Raw genomic sequence first — 21,018 nt, forward strand, 5'->3', positions numbered from 1 at the left:
TTAGAAACTTTTGATGGGGAGGCAGACATTTGCTACTCTCTCTTCGAGCATATGACAAAGCTCTCTAGATATCATTTCCACTTGATATGTCCAGTATTTAGCTAAGGACAGAATAGCTACCATATTGTCCATCCCTCTTTGCAGTCATACATAGTCACATGATCACAGTTTAAGGAATAGGATATAAGTAGAAGAGTTCTATGAAAATAGGCAATAACCAAAGTGAGCTACCAATGATGTGCTCTAGTGAATCTTTGCCAACCATAGCATTACAACCTCATCCACATTTGGGGACAAAGATCATCTCCACAGTAGTTGGAAATATCCCAGGTTTGAGTGACAATGAGTCAGCTCCAATTCATATAAAAAGTGAATCAAAATTGAAGTTTACATAATTATTACCACATTAGGATTTGCTGTTGAACTCGGATAGAAGCAGACCAAACAGCATTTGTTTCTTCTTTCTCTTTGGGTTTCTCCTTACTGTAGTATGGAGCAGCGGGCTGCATTCCCGCCGCCTGGCTTTCGGCCTCCTGGCTCCTGCATGGCTATCTTTGCCCCAGAAATAATTACACAGAAACTGTATTCTTTTAAACACTGTCTGGCCCATTAGTTTCAGCCTCTTACTCACATCTTGACTAACCCATATCTAATAATCTATGTAACACCACAAGCGGTGTCTTACCGGGAAATATTCAGCATGTCTGACCTGGCTACTGGCTTCATCGCATCTGTCTCCCTGAGGAGAGGCACAGCAGTCTGCCCCAGAGAGGAGAGGCGGGGCAACTGTCTGAGCCATCTACCTCACTTCCTTTTTCCTGTTCTGTCTACTCCACCTATTTAAATTTTGCCCTATCAAAAAGCCAAGGCAGTTTGTTTATTAGCCAATGAGACTCCTCCATCACCTTACCCTTGTGTCACACTTCAGGAAGTCTTCTTTCATGTGCCAGGGAGTTTGTGAACATTGGTGATGACTCTAGATTCTGGCATCGAGACCGTTCGCCACTAGGAAATGAAATCTGCTGACTGTACCCCTCAGGTTAGTGAGGAGTCCGTCTTTGTCCTACAGGAGTGGGATTTACTGCTCAAATTACATGACTTGCACAAGAAAAATAATTCCCTACAAGGAGGGGTAGTTCTGAGTGCTCCACAGTGAAGACAGTAAGTGTTTAGTGGAGTCTCTCTGTGTGTGACGGCTCAAGTGTAGTGGACGGTCACTGAGGACCATCTCCCAAACCAGGGCAGACCTACCTTGAGCAGACCTGCCTAGGAATGAGTCTGACCAGAGACCACACCTCTACCTGGAGTTCCTTCAGCAAAGATACCAACTACAGATGCACATCTCAGAACACCCTCTAGACACAGGTCTGGGGCTTCTGCCTTCCAGGATTTCTTTGCAAAGGACAGAAGAAAGGTAGCATTACCAAGTCCCCAAGGGAAAGGAGCTGCCTACCCCCTTCAAATTAGCACATCTACTGACAGTAAAGTCTCTCAGAGCCCTGCATTACATGGCTCCATATTGAGGTAACTGCAGTTTTCTTTCTTTTGCTTTCATAGTAAGCTATGCTTTCTTTGGTGGATTTTTAAAGCTTTACTTAAAAAAATCAGCCTTTAGACTTGACTAAAGATGACTTCACATTTAAGCACATACCTGAATCCCTGTGGTAACTACAGATATAAAGAGAAGAAAAATGATGCATTTGTTTTCCAGCAGCTTATCAGAGGCTTCAGGGGAATCATGGCTTTTCCACTTTCTCATGACATCATTGTTAGAGGTCCTGCCATTCCAGAGTGGTTGCCACATAGGATTCATTCAGTGCTTGGGAACTGATTGAATACTTTTTTAAAAATGTGTGAAATTGAATATCTCTGGTTATAGCTCACTGTTGTAATCCCAGAACCCCTGAGAAAGCTGGAGGATCATGAATTGGAAATCAGTTTGGGTCAGATAGTGAGACTAGCTTGGGCTATAATGACCCTATATCTCTAAAAGAAATAAAGAAAAGGAGGGAAGAAGGAAAGAAGGGAAGAGAGACAGAGTAGGAATGAGAAAGGAAGGAAGAAAGAAAGAAGAAAGAAAGAAAGAAGGAAGGAAGAAAGGAAGAGATAAAGGCAAAACACTAAAGCTGTGAGTTGTATTGTGTTGTAGTTCAATGATGGGGGCATAGTTACCATGCATAAGAACTTAGGACTTAGGAAAATAAAAAAACAAGCCAAATAGAGTCCTTTTCCCACCTTCCTGTAGTTATTCTAGTCTAAGACCCATGAATCAGCCTTGCCAATAGCAAGATGTCTTCTAGAAATGCCAAAATTGGGCAACCTGCCCCTACTTCAAAGCCACAGCTCAAAGGTATCAGCCTCAATGAAAAGTTCTTCCTTTGTGATCTTGACTTCCCTTCTGGGTACCCATGGAGATCATTGCTTTCCATGATAGGGCAGAAAAGGTTTAGAAACTCAACAGTTCAGTGATGGGTTCATCTATGGATTCTCACATCTGTCATCTGGCCCAGATCAATACAGGCAAGAAACAAGGAGGATGGTGACCCTTGGACCATCCATCCCTGAGTGAACCACTGCTCAGGATTATGGAGTCTTAAAGGCAGATGGAGGACTTTCTTTTGGGGACCTCTTTGTCATTGATGACTAAGTTATCCTTCCCTGAATCACTAGAAGTGGTTCTTCCCGCTGACTGCTCTGAAGATTAGATGCTGAAGTTAGGCTAAGCCTTCCAATTCACTGACACACATGGTGAAGTAAACCCAGCTGGCTGGAAATCTACCAGAGATAACACTGACTTTGATGTCAAGAAAAGCAAAGAGAATTTTCTCCAAACAGAAGCAAGCCCTAGCTGTTGTTTTATGCCAGACTGCACTGGCAGCCTCTAAAAGAGCATCTTTTGTACTTCTTAAACACGAGGTATGCTGTGATTCAAGACATACTTTCCCTTCAGGGAGGTGGGAGATCATCCCACTCCTTGCACTGGAAACAGCCTGAGTTGTTTTGTGGGTAAATCATCTGGTATACCAGTAGTAGCGGGGCATCAGCCTCTTAATCTTCTGTATGACCAATTGAACTTGGACTGAGGAAAAAAAGAAAACAAATCTAGATAAAGGCAAAAACAAGGAATCAAATCATGTTCTCTAAGACACCCATAATAGACACTAAGACTGATACTGTCCCTAAAACGCTATTGCTTAGCTTTCACGTTGGCCTAACTTTTCTTCCAGCCACACATCAAGTCCCCAAGGCTGCACATGGATGGTCCAGGCTTCAGAGAAAGCCAAGCTCCAGCAATATGACCATTCATTTACTTCCAGCCACTGATATCATTCTGAAACTGTTGAAAATTTATGGCCTTAATATTTGAATCTCTGGAGAAGAGCCATATAGAAAAATATAAAATGTAAGATATATATTTCCGGAGCCTGCAGTTTAGACATATGCTTTTAATTGTAAGCAAGTCATTTGGCACAGATTTTTCAAGAGGCTTTGCTACCATTGTAGATGGGATAGAAATGTTAAATACTTCCACAACAAAAAGTAAGACCAAGGCAATGACCTGAACAGAAAACCAGCGTCTCATTCGCCTCTCCAATGTCACCATAATTCCCTGTGACTTAAAATTACATTTCAGCTCAGGAATACAAAACACAATCTCCCAGTATTGGAAATAAGTCATTTTCTCTTGTCTAGGGAAAAAAAAAGAATTTAACATTCTTGAGAATTCCAATGTTTTGAGAGCCTGAGGCAAAGTTAACAGTGCAATAAAATCAGAACAAATATGCCAAAAAATGTATGCTCTTGGGTTGAGAAATGTCCTTGTCCAATATTTTACAGGAAGCAGTCAGAGCAAAGAGAGGAGTACATGCAAGAAGGTGGGGGTGGGCACACATAGCTGCTTAGGTAGTTCTGTGTCTAACCGGAGAAGAGGTTCACATGTCCTTGAACTGGCAGGCTGTATTTAATGTACATGCTGATTTGTGGTTCCTAAGTGTGGAAGTCTTTGGTAGGCCAAGCTCTCAGAGAAATGAGTTTGAATATTGCTTGGACCTGGGAATCACTGATACGCGTTGACTCATTCTATATCTGCCCTGAAAAAGCGCAGCTGTATGTCAGTGTGTTGCCCAGGCACCGTGGGCAGGAGAGAGGAATAACTAGACAGTTAAGGTCAGGTTCTAGACAATGTGGGTTATGTTACCTCCGTGGACTTTCATAAGTAAAACAGAGGCCATGGCAAATTGAAATATTTTAGCATTTACCGTGTTTATCTAACATATTTGGGGGGAGGGTCGCTTGACTTATTTATTTACCTATTTATTTATTTATTTATTTATTTATTTATTTGGCTTTTCAAGACAGGATATCTCTGTGTAACAGCCATGGCTTTCCTGAAACTAGCTCTTATAAACCAGACTGGCCTCAAACTCACAGAGATCCACCTGCCTCTGCCTCCCAAGTGCTGAAATTAAAGGTGTGCATCACCACTGCCTGGCCTAGGTCACTTTATTTTGAGATAGGGTCATGGGATGTAACCTAGGGCATTCTTAAATTCATGACACACACACACACACACACACACACACACACACACACACACACTTTATTCTCTCAAGTGCACACCACCCTGGAACTTATATGATTTTAGTTAATGTAACAATCATTGAAGTGGTGTAATCAGCTTACTCTACAAAGGCTGCTTATTCCTGAGGGGGTCATAACTTCTCATTTGTAGTCCCTGAGGTTGGTATTTCGCAACACAGGGATTCGATTCTGTGGGCAAACCCATGACTCCTCTCTCCATCATTCATCCGTCATCTGTTCGCCACCAACAAAGCAGCCCATGCATTATGCCTTCTGATCTTGATTATCCATTCACGCAGTTCCCAGAAAACATACGTGAGCAGTGAGCTCTAAGCAATTGCCGTCAGGAGACAGTGGCCTTTATGCATTAGCTCAGATTTTTCACTACTAAGAAAAAACCCTCAGAGATTAAGTAAAGCAAATGCCCATTTCTAACTCTGTAGGTTGCTGGTTAGGAAAAAGCAATGGCGTCTCGGGTCTAGCATTTATACCACTATTCTAAACTCCTTACCATCTACCCTTCACTAGCTCTGTCCACTTATGTTGAGGGTCCTCATTTCTCTGTGCTTCTCAAGGAATAAATACCCATTTGCTTACTGAATCAGTGAGGGAAGCTATGAATGAATGGCCGCCTCCACCATCAGGGAAGTCTGACTTGCTGATGGTAGAAGCCAGCGACAGGCGGGGAGTACCTGAGAGCTGGAAGACAGGTTGAGTGACTGTACAGAGATGAAAGGATTCAGAAGAAAGGAAGGATGATCTAGGACCACTTTTTATTGTTTTCTTTTTTCAATAGCAAAATGACATCTCAAAGCAAAATTTAGATAGACCTAATCTGATATCTCCCTTGGGGGCATCTTGGAAGAAGAGTGAAATGGAACTAGGAAATATGTATTTATAGTCAATCTTTAATATTTCATCTCAATTGATAGCTGTCACAAGACTTAAATGTGAGTCAGTCATCATTGTAGACTAGAAGAAACCTGGGCTGAAAGATACAAATAGTCTTGTCTCCCTGTGGCATATTGAGGCGCTAAGGTTTGAAGAAAGGGCGAACGGGCACCAAATTGACATCATCCTTCCTACTAATTCGCAAGACCTCTCTCTTCAGGATGAAGGAAGGAAAAGGAAGAGCTTCATTCTGAAAATGGAAAATATTACAGCATACATCACTACGGCATTGTGCGTGCTGACTCGGAGTAATGGAGAGGGACAGCTTAAAGGCTAATTAAACACAGTTCCAGGCTCGCTAACCATACTGAACCGCCAGACACATGATATATTTATGTCCCATCTCCTCTCTGTGACTAGAGGTTTAAATGATAAAGTCATTCAAAATCTTTCAGATACATGCTTTTACTGGTGGAATAAGTATGCTGGGCCAGGAGGAATAATGGATTAATTTATTTATACTTGATAAAATGACATACGAGTCAACCCAGCCCCTCACCTATAGGCAAGGGTACTGGAATTCAAAGATGTGTGTTTGCAGTGTAAGTTCCCCAAATCTTCTTTTCCATGGGCAGAGTAAAAAGCTGTGTGCCGTGTTTGCTATTTGTCAGATCATAGTTCCTTCTGAAAGTGGCTAAGTCTTTTTTAATGCACGGGAAAAGGGCAATTAAGAAATCAGCAAAGTTTGAAGACCTGTTCCAACTATTGAGTAGTGTATTCTTTCCATGACCTTGATTAAATACTCTGAAAGAGCAATTACTCTGAGAAAAAGATTTATTTGGGTGCACGATCTGTAGGAATTATCTCTCTATCATGGCGAGAAAGCCATGCCAGGAGAATCTTAAAGCCGCTGATCACACAGGGTCACAATCAAGAAGAAAAGAGCTCTAAATGTCCTTACTAAGCTGGTGTTATATGCACTCTAGGGCTGGAGCTCAGGAAATGGCATCACCCGTTTTGAGTGAGTCTCCCCACCTCATTTGACATAACGATAATCATCCAAGAAATGCTTAAAAGCATGTCTTATTGTTGCTGTCAAGTTGACAATATTAACTACCACAGGCAGTTACAAGACCATCTTTTGGCTCCAGTTCAGCGGTGTTTACTACTGAAGGGAAAATACAAGAGGAACAGTCATTTCTTTCCCTAACTTGGGCAATTGGCTTGAGTGTGAGAAAGAAGTGTCTGTGTGAATCAGCTATCTCCCGAGCTTACTCGGGCCCATCTGTCCCCTCGGCATTCTTGGCGCTGATCTATGTGGTAAGGGCCAGCCTTCACACCCGAGGCCGCAGTTACTGTGTTTGCACTCAGTGTTGTGGCTACAAAGCTGCTGTTGAAATTTCTTCTCAGTCGTAACCCCTGTTCTCGTGCAGGACAAACGTCTGTCATCTGGAATTTCACAGCTCCCAGATGCTTGATTTGTATCTGCACCACATCAGACTTAGATAACACAATGACATCTGGCCTAAAGATGGCAAAAGATCTGCAGGATGCAGTCATTGATTGAGGTGTTCCGACTGTCACTAATATAGCCCAGATGACACCGAGCCTGGAGTAACAATGAACACCCCCAAATGAACTGCCTTTGTTTGATTGAATTTAATGGTACTATAAAGGAAGTGTGCTAGGGTCCACACATTTTATTCCAGAGACACCTTCTAAAGCAATCCTTTCCTTTAAAAAGTGGTTTTGAAATCTTCCTCCTAGTCCTTCAGGAAAATGAAAATTTTGGCATAGGGAGAAAGACAGACAGACAGAGACAGAGAGACAGACTACTTCCACACAGAGCCAGTAAGCAATACAAAAAGCAAACCTTGTATGAATATCAACAGTTGCAGTGGGAACTTAAGGACAATGATGTGAACTCATGATAATATCAAAGACACAGTAAACTCCATGACATCAGAGCCTTGTGCTCAATCACAGACCAGCTTGCTTAAGAGAAGAGTGGACCCTGACTGATCCCTGAGTATGTGTGGGCTTAACTGTACCTGCTCATTCATTTACCACAGTTTGGCATCTTTTTAAATATTCTAATTCAAAAATAAAGCAGAAGCGTAAGTCAAGTGTCAGTCAACCCATGGCTGATACTACCGATGCTCTGACCACATATCTCAGTCCTGGTCAACCAGATGCCTGTCTTGGCAGAAAATTAAAAGAATGTACTCTACAACCATAATTCTGCAGGTGCTTCAGACAGAGCACTCCCTCTCCTTGGCTGTTGGAGTCTGAAGTATACAGCTTGTCCTGATGCGGAACCTGGGTTTATATGCAAAGCAAGAGTTGGCTGGTATGGAACTATCAAATCTCTAATTAGGTGAATCCGTCAGACGCACACAACTCCCAGAGAACCATGAACTGGTTTTGGAAAATCTGATCTTCCTGACATGGGAACAATGCATGCCTTGCTGCAGCATGATTTGCATTGGATTATTGTATGCAAATTTCACCTTTTTTCACTCTTTCAGAGAGATTCTCTGGTCTATGATAAAGTACAAAGCCCCCTCTTACAGACTTCCATGCAGCCCACTGAGTTACACTTCCAAGTACTCATTCTTTATTCTCATAGTTCTTCATTACTGTTCATATTTATTTGTTAACTCTTTCCAGCCAGTAAAGCAACCACTTAACCTGATCTCCATGTTCAGTAGAAAAATTTTATAATAAAATCCTAAGTATATAACATTAATTTTGAGGTGCATTTGACTAAGCATTGTAATAAGGTCATTATAAGGTCAGAAACTTCTCAAAGATGAGCAGCACAACAACACAGCGGGGTCAAAGTAACAGCAAGTCTTCTGCCGGCCTCTACAAACTCATCCACTGACCCCCTGGACTCAGCCTGTTCTGGAAGATAAAGGCAGCAGTAGCTCTCATCAGAGCCCATCCAGCCTGAGACCCAGAGGTAGGTAGTGAATGTAAATGAGCACATCCTACAGCTGAAAGGACTTTTATGATGAAAGGGAGAATGAAACAGGAAATGCTCCAACTGCTCCAACCCAAATGCCCCCACCCCGCACCGTAAGTTTAATTTCATTTAAGAGACTGACTGCCTTCCACTCCCACAGCTAGCAGTTGTGACATAGTGAATAACCCACACCTTCCAAGGACATATTAGCATCGCTCTTGATAACGTGAATTCAACCCCACAGGACCCATTGGCAAATCCAACTGAGCTCTCAGACCAAGATGGGGTCTGAGCTCAGATCAGCTTCGGCACTGATAACCCTCCAAGGGTATGCCTGAGAGGGAAGACAGAGTCAACGCTGACTTAGAAAATCTGAGTGTCTAAGACCAAATGGCTAGTCTGGGTAAGGGAACAGAGGTGATTTAAAAGAGAAAATAAAACTCAGGGCTTAAATCTCAAGTGAGGTTGACTAGGAGAGAAAGAGAAAAAGAGACTAGATAAAGAAGAGAAAGGGGGCATGAGAGCGAAGGAGAAATGAATGACGAGGAGAGAATGGAAGAGGAGAGGGACCCACTTCATCAGGGTCTATCTGAATCATCCATCTGCAGGAACAATGCTCTAGACTCTCAGGGGAGGGTCCCATGTCTGGTTTCCAGTCACCTTGATATGTATTAAATAACTCTAAAAGGTCCAGACCAGACCAACATGTTTATCTGCGGGAGGGGGCCTGCAGGTCAAGGCAGTGTGTTCTGTAAACAGCGCACGGGAGGGAAGGAAACCTGGCATTTGCCCTAGTCTCTTGGACAGAGTAAAGATGACAGCTACTCATCGTCGATATGCTATCAGAGAGAATTCTCTTGGGGCGTGCATCCCACCTGGTTCATGGCGGCAATGATTCCCAAACAGAACTCCATGTAATATGGCTTTCAGTTAACAGCTGACTCACCTACATGCAATCCCTTAATGTGTATTATTTCACTTCTATATGTGAAATAATTACTTCTGTCTTACTTATAATATCACTTCAAACTATGATTCTTTTCTACCTATCAATAAAAATTCATCAGGTTTTCAAAGGTTACTTTAATACAGCATTTCAACAGGGCTCAGGGAAGTCTCTCTATAATAGTGATAAGGAAAAGTTGTCATCGTCATATTTGATCCCCTGGAGCAGTGCAAAGACACCTGCCTGCTGACTAGCACGAAACTGTGCTGACCCTGGCATTGCCACATAGCCAGTGAGCGCCTGGGGAGGGGGACACTGAGGTTGTGGTCACCATCTCCAGTGACGGTAGAATTTGCATTCTAATAGAGCTGATGATAATGGCAATAATGATATACAAATCCACACAAATAAAATCTATCTCACCAAGAATTTTCAACTTCTAGGTCTTGCTCCCTCCTGCTTTGGTCGGGGGATTATTAAGCCAACATATTTTCTGTTGGAAGGTGGGGCACATAAAACAACCCTAAATGAGTCAGGTCTTTCTGGCTCCTCAAAGTTAGACACAAAATGCTTACTTCTTTCATGATCCAGATGTTATGAATCTAATCCCCGTCTTAAAATGGCTTCAGCACAAGTTACCCATTTCCTTTAGGGAATATCACCAAGATTGCTCAATCTAAACATGTTCCAGTCACCCCACGCCTGGAGTTTTCCTTTCCTAGGATGTATGAATTATACAGTAGCAATCCATTGCAGTCTCCTTACTTTTTGCCTTTGGGCTTCAGAAATCAAGGTTATGGCTCTTTTTATTCTCCGGAGAGATTTTAGCCTCTAACTAAATGTGTGAGTGAAAAGCATCACGTGGAGGAGGAAACGACCTGCACATTGGATTTAATCCTCTAGGACAGCCCAAGCTCCGAGGCTCACGTGCAATCAAAATGGACTCTTAAGGGAGCATTCCCTTTGATCCCGAAGCTAATCTCCTGAGGAATTTTTAAATCCACATTTTATACATGAGAGAATTCTCCACAGCAATTCAGTTAGAGAGTGTCAATGCGTGTAGCCAGTGCCTCAGAGATCTGATTTAAAGTCATTTGCTGCTGTCATCGGCTCTCGGGCTAATGTGAAATTGCCTGTGAACTATTCTGTGGTTGTTAATTGTATTGCTAGCTACCCAAGAGATTCTGAAGGGCACAATCCCGACCTGTACCTCTCCAACCTCAACACCAAGTCGCAGCGAATGATGGACTTATATAAATGATGCTCAGAATGTCATTTTAGCTTGAACTGAGTAATGCTGGATCAAGAAGAATTACATGTTTTCCACTGATGAGGCTATTAATAACTTGACTTTGTGTAAACTACACATAGATGCCATTGAGACAGCCCCTCATGCTAAAACTACATGATCACTGCTCTTGGAGAATAATGATGGATGGCCACAATGCCTGTGCCCTCAGAAGTTACTGATGAGCCACCTCTCACCATGTTTGGAGAACATATGAGAAAGTAGAGAAATCACAGCTTCCAAGTCCAAGAGTCTTGGATACAGCCTCTCATTCTACTATATAGGACCACCCAAAGAAGGAAACGTCACTTAACATCTTGGCATTTTTCTTTGAGCCATAAAAACTGTAATAACACTACTTACCTACCATCCATTGTGCAATTTTAATGGTAACCCATATGTTTGACCTACTCTACAGTGCTCTATTTCTTAACTTGCTTTTCTTCCATTCTACTTCACTGTCAAGGAGTCTCAGTGTTTATCCAAGGAGAGCATTAAACACACTTTAGCCAGTTGGATTATATCTAATGTTTTCTCTCTAACCTTATGCAGTCACCTTTGTTGGATACAATAAAGTGTAAAATCAGAGCTATCCCTAGGTATGGAAAAGTGTAACTACAATTTGAACATTTGGCAGAAAGAGGCAGGAGGACCACTGCAAGTTGAAGTCTGATGTGGACAAGATATTGAGCTGTGGGCCAGCAAGGGATGCGTATTATAAAACTTCTTGGAAAACCAAAAAAAAAAAAAAAGGCTAAGTGTTTGGTGTATATATGCATTATGTAAACATGCATGCACGCATGCACACACACACATGCACACATACACACTTATCCTATATCTAGGCAATACTTCAAGTGGAGCACATTAGGAACATGAGTTAATCCATAAACATTTCAGAATGATTGATAGGGCCGAGCGGTGGTGGCACACGCCTTTAATCCCAGCACTCGGGAGGCAGAGGCAGGCGGATCTCTGTGAGTTCGAGGCCAGCCTGGTCTACAAGAGCTAGTTCCAGGACAGGCTTTTAAAAAAAGCTACAGAGAAACCCTGTCTCGAAAAACCAAAAAAAAAAAAAAAACAAAAACAAAAAAAAAGAAAGAAAGAAAAAAAAAAGAATGATTGATAGAATTCATAGGGAAATTTGAGGTACATGGGAGTCAGTTCATGAGGATCATAATACTAGACCACTACTGACTTAAAAACACAAGGAAACAAAGTGTCCTTGCTTTGAGCAGGAAGGGAAGAGGGCATCAACGACTATATTGGGTGAAAGCTGTGAATACCAATAACCAAGATGCTTCATTCAGCATCATCATGGCCACCATCAATCGCTGTGTTTAGCCTAACAAAGTAAATAATACAAGTGATAAAAATAAATAATTTAGCCTAACAAAGCTAAATAACTTTATAAATAACTTTAGCCTAACAAAGTAAATAATACAAGTAATAAAAGCCAAATTTGCAATGTAAAAATTGTTTAGATTTATCCATCAGGTCCTCTTTCCTCACTTCAAAATTACTGGGATTACAACACTATACCATCTTCCCTAATACAGTACTGGTGATCAAACATGCTAGGTAAACATTCTATCCACTGAGGCAGCTGACCAGATCGTAATCATTGTTTTTAAATTTAAATCACAACAAAATAAATTTATATGGTTGCTTTTTTCAAGCAATGAAGCAAAGACCTAAAGCATATCCACTAGAACATGACACAAGTCACCAGTAGTTAGAAATGTCATGAGCCACTACTCAACTTTCAAAGGGGAAAAAAGTCGTATCTTTACACTATTGAAACTAGTGGTGACCTTTAGAAAATACAGTAGAAATTTAGAACAGTTACAGTATTCCCACAATACAGTAGGAAAATACACATTAAAAGCACCTAAAATCACAACTCCTAACCTTAAGAAAGAATAGAATTTCGGGTTTCTGTTTCATAACTCTCCAAATGTGTCTCTAACCCAAACTAACAGACCTGCATCAGAGTGTGAGACACTTGTGTGTTTTCTGTTCGGTAGTCTGTATTTTATCATTGGCCATTCTGTCCTAGTGGTGCTAGATGTCATTAAACGCATCTTAAAACACAACGAAAACAAACGTCTCACTGATGCTATGCCATAGAAGCACACTGTTTCGAGGCTGAACTGAACGTGGGGTCATCTTCCAGGACAGAATGATCAGTTTGCATCACCATTGTAGGTGCTTAGGACTTAGTAGTCTGACTGAGGAGTCTGCTCAAGTGGGAGGGGGAAACTGAAGGTTGAAGGGAGGGGAAATCTCTGTCGGAACATAAAATAAATAAATACATTTTTAAATTATTTTAAAAATCAAGTTGTAGATCCTATTCTGGTATAAAAGGATGTCTAGGTAATAAAGATTAAAGATTGAAAATGAGGAAGTAAAGATGCTCCATCTTCCTGATGTGTGGACATCCAAAGAGGACTATTAAATGACTAGAAGGAGTTATTGAATCTCACCACTTTTATTTATTTATTTATTTTGGTTTCTGAGACAGGGTTTCACTATAGTTTTAGAGCTTGTCCTGGAATTAGCTCTTGTAGACCAGACTGGCCTTGAACTCACAGAGATCCGCCAGCCTCTGCCTCCCGGGTGCTGGGATTAAAGGCATGTGCCACCACCACCCAGCTAAATCTCACCATTTTTATGGACAGACTTTTATTAACAAAGACTAGTGTCTGGGCCAGAGGTGTAGCTTGGTGGCAGACAGCATGGCTAATCTGCTGAAGCCCTAGTTTCCGTTCCAAGGCTTTTGGGTGGGAAAGTAGAATAAAGGAGAGACAAGAGAGGACAGAGAACAGCAGCTGGAGGAGATAATGGGAAGAGAAGAAAGTGGGGGGAGAAAAAAGACTCAAAGAGGAGCTGGTTCCCTATATCAGCTTCAAAACTGGACAATAAAAATTTAAAATAAAATCACTCACGGTAGCATTTCAAATACTACTACATTTCAGATACTACATTGGCCTATGGACTCAGCGCAATCCCAAGCAAAGGACCAGCAGATGTTTTATGAAAAGGGATGAGCTGACTCCAGCAGCATAAGAGAATGGGAATGACCAAGAACACAAAATACTTTTGGGCTAAATGTCCAGAAAGATCGAGCTGGGTGCCTTTCCAGATGTTGACAGTTTTACACAGCTGCTGTAATTAACCAAGAGAGCAACTGGATAAGAGCCGACTAAGAGAGCAATGGAACAGAAAGGAGAGCCCCGGCATAGCCTAACACATTCACGGGTAACTAATTTGTGAACAAAGAGCCTTGGGTTCTGATACAGGAAATGGTTGGCTTTTTAACAGTGATTCAGGTTAATTGCAGAGCCCTATTGAATATGTTCTATGATAGACTTCACTCTCCATACAGAAACAGAGGCCAGATGGATTATAGATAAAATGTTAAAGGATAAATATAATGCCGCAGTGGTAAGGAAAATAATGGCTATGAATGAATAACTACATTTACTCAGAGTTTTGTGAAGACAGCATGATATATATAACCATAAACAACAAAGATAGTAAATTAGATGTCAGTAATACCAAGTCACTATATATATATATATGTATATATACATATATATACATATATATATATATGTATATATATATGTATATATATACATATATATACATATATATATATATATGGCAACCAATAAAAAAAATAATACATTCATACAATGCATAGACAAGAAACGACTGACTCAACCTGAACATCTAAATGATGCCAGGAATGCAATTAAAAGACCTAACCTGAATGCTCAAATTGATAAGACAATCTAGCTATGTTCCTTATAATAAAAATCGGTACAAACACAATGGAAAACTATTTGGCAGTGTCTACTAATGCTGAACCTTTGAATAGTCAGTATCTTGCTTGTTGACTCGTTGTTTGATCTTAACAAACAAAAAAATATTGTTACTTATTTGCAACAAAAGACCATCCTAGAATATATCAAGTGTTATTTCAAAGCCCCTCCAGAGTAGAAACAACACAAAACCCAGTCGAAATAACAAGGGGCAAACAGAGAGGTGTTACTATGGCCATCTGCAGAAGAACCGGCTCTGGTCATACGATGCCAACAAATGCTATTACAAACAGCATGGAAAAGTGGCTTATTTATATTTTTAAGAAGTTTAAGGGAAGGGAAACTAGCCTCTTATACCAAAGACCAGAAGGGTACTTTTTTTGCGGGGCAATGTCTGGGAGGAAGAAAGAGGTGATTTGGGTTTCCACATAATATCTCATACCTGTTGGATGATGGCTGGATGTGGGCGTTTTGTCAGACTGAAATGCGACAAAGCTGCACAGAGCTTTTTGTCCTCTTCTGTCGCATCCACTTTTCATAAGGAATTCGAGAGCCAGGGTACCACAGCTGGCATGTCACCAGGTTCACTGCCCTCCGGGTTACCATCATGCATGCGCAAGCTCTAAAATGTACCTTGTGCAATAGTGTAGCTTCTCACTGCAGTATTTATGAAGGGCAACAGTAGTTTGTGTCTCCCATCCTCTTCTCTGGGAATTCCTCACTGTCGGTAACCAAATAGACAGTTTACAAAATTATTTAATGTGGGATGTCAGACAGACCTAGAAAGCTGGTGCCTGACATCTTGCTCGGCCCCACACTTAGAAAGTTGTCAAGTGTCACCGGCCACACCTAGCAGGTATGGAGCTGCCACCTATTAGATCTGAATTCATTCTACGCACCTCAACTATTCAATGTAAATAATAAACTTACGGTTAAATAACAAACTTAAGGCACTGTGGATGGTGTCAAAGAAAGGGAAGATGGATCTGAAGTGATTTCATTAACTCTTAGAGTCTACCTGTGCCCATAATTGTGTATCGGTTGTGCAGTTATGTGTGGACCACATAGCCAGACTTCCTCTGGTTTAAAGGACACATGTGTTAGTATGTTTCTGGCATGTGAATGCTGACACTCTTGATATTGTCGCTGGGGATCATTGATTGGAGAAGGCTAACAATTAGTCCCATGTGTGAGTGTGGAGGATGAAGAGCCTTCAGGAAATGAATTTCATCAAAGGACAATTGATTACCTAGATATATCTTATTAAGTCGCTCTAATTTATAGCTGAGGAAATTGAAGAGTCCACGGAATGAACAGTAAGTCAGAGTCCTAAAACTAAGAGAGGGGTCAGACACTAAAAAGCAAATAAGATAAGGTGAGGTGACAGATAACAAGGAATTTGGCAAGATTTCACAAATAATATTGTTCCCATTGCAAAGAGAAAGGTCATCTGAGCTCTAAAGAATAAGACCAAGACCAGCAGTGAGCTGGCTTCTTGATTTCATAATCACCAAATCAGTGTGTGTGTGTGTGTGTGTGTGTGTAAAAGAAAGAGAATCAGGAAACAACACAAGCTAGAGGTCAAGGCCAACACTCACAGGAGCAGTGCCTTTGGCTGTGTAGGAAGACAGTATGAAGACAGTCATGTTTGGTGAAGGCTTTTATCAGTAATGATGCCTTGGATCAGGCAAGTCTTCAGTGTAGGAGGCTGCCTTGCATGTCATATCAACACCATATTCAGCAGCACCTGTGTCCTCTACCTATTAGACACCAGCAATGTAATAATTCCTGTCACCCATAGCGATAGTCTCCAACACCTTTGCCATCACCCCGTGGCTACAGTAACAAAATCACAGCTGAGTGAGAAGGTGTGGACTGAACAGAAAGAAATTAGAAGTTACCAGCAGAATCCCTCTTAGCAGAGATGTAGCTATTATATATAATTACACTTATGTAGAATAGCTAAGGATTTTCAGATAAGCTGTCACCTAAAATGTTTATTTGTATGTTTCCCCGAATTCAGGTTAAGAATTTCTCAAAGTTAGCTAGTAGTTACACAGATTTTTACTTGGCCTTCTTGGCCATTGATAGAAAGTTTGAGAGTCTGGAGAAAGCTAAGTAATCACCTTAGTAAATGGTGCCTTAGCCCAACTCATGGCTAGTTCCTCATTACAAGGTAATTTTGTGTCCGAGAATGCCAGGAAAGCCATTTGTGTGATGCAGTCAGTCACATCTTATGCCCTGCAATCAACAGGTGTGTACTCAGCACCTATATGTGAAGTTGTATTCCCTGCAAAGAAAACAATGTGTGATTATTTCCCCTCTAAAGCTCAAATTCTGGGGATCGGGGGATGTAAGTTGAGTGACAAGAGACAGGCTTGTGCTGGGCACAGAACACTTGGAGAAGTTCCTCCAAGATGGTTCTTGATTGGCTGGTACTGGAAGAGCTGTGGCGCAGACATAAGCCTGAGATTGGTTTCAGAGATGTCATTACAGATTCCGCCCGTGGCCCACAGCATCATTCTGTGTCACTCACTGGAGGAGATAGTGGATGCTGTACACAGGCACTTACAGGAGCACTGCCTTGGAGATGGGGTTCTGCCTCTAAGGGGCAACTGAAAAGACCCTAAAACCATCTGCTATTCAGGGATGGGGGAGTTGCTGCTGTGCAGAATGGCTAAAAGTAGTTCTGATGCTCATGTCTGCTCTTGCACACCCTAGAGTTCCCTCCAGCTTTGCATGTCTGCCCATTCACCTGCCCATGAGTGGAAAAATATTTTCATGTTTGCGAGTTATCAGCAGATATGAAAGGTCATGACTTCTGACATTTGATACTTGTTTTCTTGGATGTAGAAATGAGTTTCTAATTTCAGGTAGCATGCTGAATTTTCCCTTTCTGTCTTTTTTTTTTTTTTTTTTTTTTTTTTGCTTGTGGCTTTTCACTGGAGACATTGATGAGTAACAAAAGGACAAATTGACTATGCAAGGATGACATTTTTCTTTCTATAAAATTTGGCAATTTTGCTGTTTTGTGTTCTCTCTGTACGTATATGTGTGTGTCTGAACATGTATAATATATATATATATATATATATATATATATAGTTATATAGCTATAGGTAGAAAGAAAGAAAAAGGTAGATAGATAGATAGATAGATAGATAGATGATAGATAAGGAATAGTGAATACTATGTAATATTTAAAAAATATTTTAGACTGTATTTCACTGTTAACCCTGGTTAGCCTAAACTTGCTGAGTCATCCAGACTGGCCTATCTACAAATAGATATATGGATATATAGATACACAAACACACATACACATACACATACACACACACATATATACTTATACATACATACATATATACTATGTTCTCTCTATACCTCCAGTTTCTCAAAGCTCAAATTAGTGTGAAATTTGATATATAGTCAGGGCTGGCCTAGAACACCTGTTTTTTTTCTGCCTTTGTCTCCTGAGTACTGGAGTTAAAGACCTTATGCAATCAAACTACTCTCTCTTGCTTATTTGTTATATACATCTTTTTCCATTTTTAATTATTGGTATAGATGTCTATCTGCTCATGGGTATGTGCACATGTGCATTGCTGCCTGTGAAGGCCAGAGGAGGGTTGTCAGCTCTCCTATGCTCTTGGATAATAAAAATGTCAATCTTTCCAAAAGCAATCTACAGATTAAATGCAAACCCCATCAAAAATACCAACACAATTGTTCACAGACCTTGAAAAAACAACACTCAACTTCATATGGAAAAAACCAGAATAGATAAAACAATCCTGTACAAGAAAGAAACTTTTGGAGGCGTCACTAACCTTGAGTCTACTATAGTTCTACTATAGAGCTACAGTAATGAATACAACTTGGTATTGCCATAAAAACAGACAGGGGGACCCCTGGAATCAAATTTAAGGCCTAGATATTAATCCACACTCATGTGAACATCTGATTTATGACAAAGAAGCTAAAATTATACAATAGAAAAAAGAAAGCATCCAGTGTCTTACAAATGGTGCTGGAATAACTGGATGTCAACATATAGAAGAATGCAAATAGGTCCTTATCTATCCCCATGCACAAAACTCAAGTCCAAATGAATCAAAGACCTCAACATAAATCCAGTCACAGTGAACCTCATAAAAGAGAAAGTGGGAAGTAGCCTTGAATGCATGGGCACAGGAGACCACTTCCTAAATATAATCCCAGTAGCACAGACACTGAGAGCAACAATTAATAAATGGGACCTCCTGAAACTAAGAAGCTTCTGAAAGGCAAAGGACATAGTCAATAAGATAAAATGGCAGTCTACAAAATGGAAAAAGATCTTCACCAACTCCACATCTGGCAGAGGGTTGATATACAAAATATACAAAGAACTCAAGAAACTGGACATCAGAATAGCAAATAATCCAATTGAAAAATGGGGTACAGATCTAAGCAGAATTCTCAACCCAAGAATCTCAAATGGCTGAAAGACACTTAAGGAATTGTTCAATATCCTTAGCGATCAGGGAAATGCACATCAAAATGACTATGAGGTACTATCTTACACCTGTCAGAATGGCTAAGATCAAAAACACCAATGATAGCTTTTGCTGGAGATAATGCAGAGTAAGAGAAACACTCCTCCATGGTTAGTGGAAGTGCAAATTTGTACAGCTGTTTTGAAAACCAGCATGATGATTTCTCAGAAAATTAGGAATTCATCTACCTCAAGACCCAGCAATACCACTCTTGGGCATATAGCTAATGGATGTACACTCATACCACAAGGACATTTGCTCAACTGGTCATAGCAGCATTATTTGTAATAGCCAAAACCTGGTAACAACCTAGATGTGTCTCAAGTAAAGAACGGATTTTAAAAATGTGATACATTTACACAATAGAGTACTACTCTATGGTTTAAAAAAATGACATCTTGAAATTTTCAGGCAAATGGATGGAACTAGGAAAAAAATCCTTAAAAAGGTAACCCAGACCTAGAAAGACAAACATTGTATGTACTAACTCATAAATGGATATTAGACATAATGCAAAGGATAATCAGTCTACAATCCAAAACCCCAGAGAAGCTATATAACAACAACAAAAAAGAATCTTAAGAGAGACATACAGGAATTCCCCAGGAAGGGAAAACAGATAAGATCTCCTGAGAAAATTGGGAGTATGGTGGGGGAGAAAGGAGGGCAGAAGTGGAAGGGGGAGGAGAACATGAGGGTACAGAATGGTTGAAATGGGGGAAGGACAAAGAAGGAAAGCAAGTAAAGAGACATCTTGATTGAGAAAGCCAGTATGGAGCTAACGAGAAACCTGGAACTAGGGAAATTCCCAGGAATCCACAAGGAAGACCCCAGCTAAGACAGCAAGCAATAGTGGAGAGGGTGCCTGGACTGACCTTCCCCTGTAATCAGATTGATGACTATCTTAATTGTTATCATAGAACCTTCATCCAGCAATTGATGGAATCAGTTGCAGATATCCATAGTTAAGCACTGAACCCGAGCTCCCGGAGTCCAGTCAAAGACAGGGAGTGGTAATAGTATGAGAAAAAGGGTCAAGATAATGATGGAAGAGGAAGCTAGGGAGATGACTCAGAGGTTAAGACCACTGGCTGCTCTTCCAGAGAGGTTCTGAGTTTAATTCCCAGCAACCACATGGTGGCTCATAACCATCTATAATGAGATATAGTATCCTTTTCCGGCCTGCATGTATAAATGCACACAGATCACTATATCCATAACAAAATAATAAATAAATAAATCTTTTAAAAAAGATCATGATGAGGATATCCACAGATACAGCTGACCTGAGCTAGTGGGAGCTCATTGACTCTGGACTGACAGCAGGGAAACCAGCATAGGACCAAACTAGGTCTTCTGAATATGGATAACAGTTGTATGACTGGGGCAGTCTGCGGGGCCACTGGCAGTGAGATCAGGATTTATCCAAGTGTTTGTATTGGCTTTTCAGAGCCTATTCTCTTTAGAGGGATACTTCGCTCAGCCTAGACAAAGGGAGGAGAGTCTTGGTCCTGCCTCAAAGTGGTATGTCAGACTTTGTTGACTCCCCATGGGAAGCCTTACCCTCTCTTAGTGAATGGGGGTCGGGTGGGGGAAGGTAGGAGTAGTAAGAGGAGGGGATGAAGTGGGAACTGGGATTGACATAAAAAATAAGAAAAGATTTTTTATACATACATACAAAAATACATACATACATACATACATACATACATACATACATACAAAAGATGTGAAATAGGGACTCATCTCAATCCTTCTGGAAGATCCTTATGCATTTTTAATGGCTGAGCCATCTCTCCAGCTTCTCTTTTGTGTTTCTTACATCAATTAACCCATCTGGAAAAAGATTCCCTTTACAGTTTTATACGTAACTGGACAGAGGTAGAAGTCTGTAGGAATGTTAGACTTTTATAGCATTGACAAAGACAGGGGCAACGTATGTGATGGGGAAATTGCACATGACCAGGACTCAT

This window comes from Arvicola amphibius, chromosome 2 (assembly GCF_903992535.2).
Source record: "Arvicola amphibius chromosome 2, mArvAmp1.2, whole genome shotgun sequence".
Lineage (NCBI taxonomy): Eukaryota > Metazoa > Chordata > Mammalia > Rodentia > Cricetidae > Arvicola > Arvicola amphibius.